This window comes from Orycteropus afer, unplaced genomic scaffold (assembly GCF_000298275.1).
Source record: "Orycteropus afer afer isolate SDZICR_OR568_19922 unplaced genomic scaffold, OryAfe1.0 scaffold00092, whole genome shotgun sequence".
Lineage (NCBI taxonomy): Eukaryota > Metazoa > Chordata > Mammalia > Tubulidentata > Orycteropodidae > Orycteropus > Orycteropus afer.
The window spans coordinates 227,563-228,580 of NW_006921679.1; positions in this window are offsets into that span (position 1 = coordinate 227,563).

Consider the following 1,018-nt stretch of genomic DNA (forward strand, 5'->3'; position numbering starts at 1 on the left):
TGTTCTTTGCCAACAAAACAATTCAAGTATATCAATTCTTCTGCACTTTTTCTTTTGCACATGCATATGAGGTAATTGAAAATACCATGGCTTGGGACAGGCACACCTTAGACTTCTAAGTGACATCTTTGCTCTTTAACATTTTCAAGAAGTCTCTTGCAGCAGATTTGCCCAGAGCAATACATTGTTTGATTTCCTGACTGCTGCTTCCATGGGTGTTGATTGTAGAACCAAGTATAATGAAATCCTTGACAACTTCAATCTTTTCTCCATTTGTCATAATGTTACTTATTGGTCCAGTTATGAAGATTTTTGTTTTCTTTATGTTGAGGTGTAATCTATACTGAAAATTTTTATAGATATTGCCAAATTCTCTTTCATAGAGGTTGGGCCTATTTATACTCCCACCAGTAATGACAGTGCTTGCTTTACTACAATGTTGTCAATGGATTTAGAGTAGTTTTTAAAAATATATGGCATTTTCAGGAGGTTAATAAACATGTTATTGTGAACTGGTTGATAGAGGATTTTTCTCATTGATCAATGGGTTTTCACTTTCAGAAAATATGTGTATACTTTTTACTTCTCAGTGTCTTTCATTAATTTTTTCTTTGTTAATTACTGGTCCAAAATTAAAATTAAGATGGCATGATGGGGTGGGTGTGTGGGGTGGTGGGGAAGAACTATGTGAAAGGGGGAAAGGTCTTGAACTCTGTATAAGAGACCAGTACCAATTCTTGCTACAAAAGATGTTTCACAAAATGGTCTAACAAGTAGTTTTGAGTTTTACTTCCCTTTTAGAAATATTAAGAAACAGTGATATAGAAAGGGAGAGAAGAGAGACAAGAATGTACTTGATAGCCAGTTCTTTACGCAGGAAAATGTTTTTAAATATATTAAGACTTTTGAAACATATATGCGAAGAACAAGGCTCCGGGAATTGACGGAATACCGATTGAGATATTTCAACAAATGGATGCCCCATTGGAGGCACTCACTCAGTTATGCCAAGAGATTT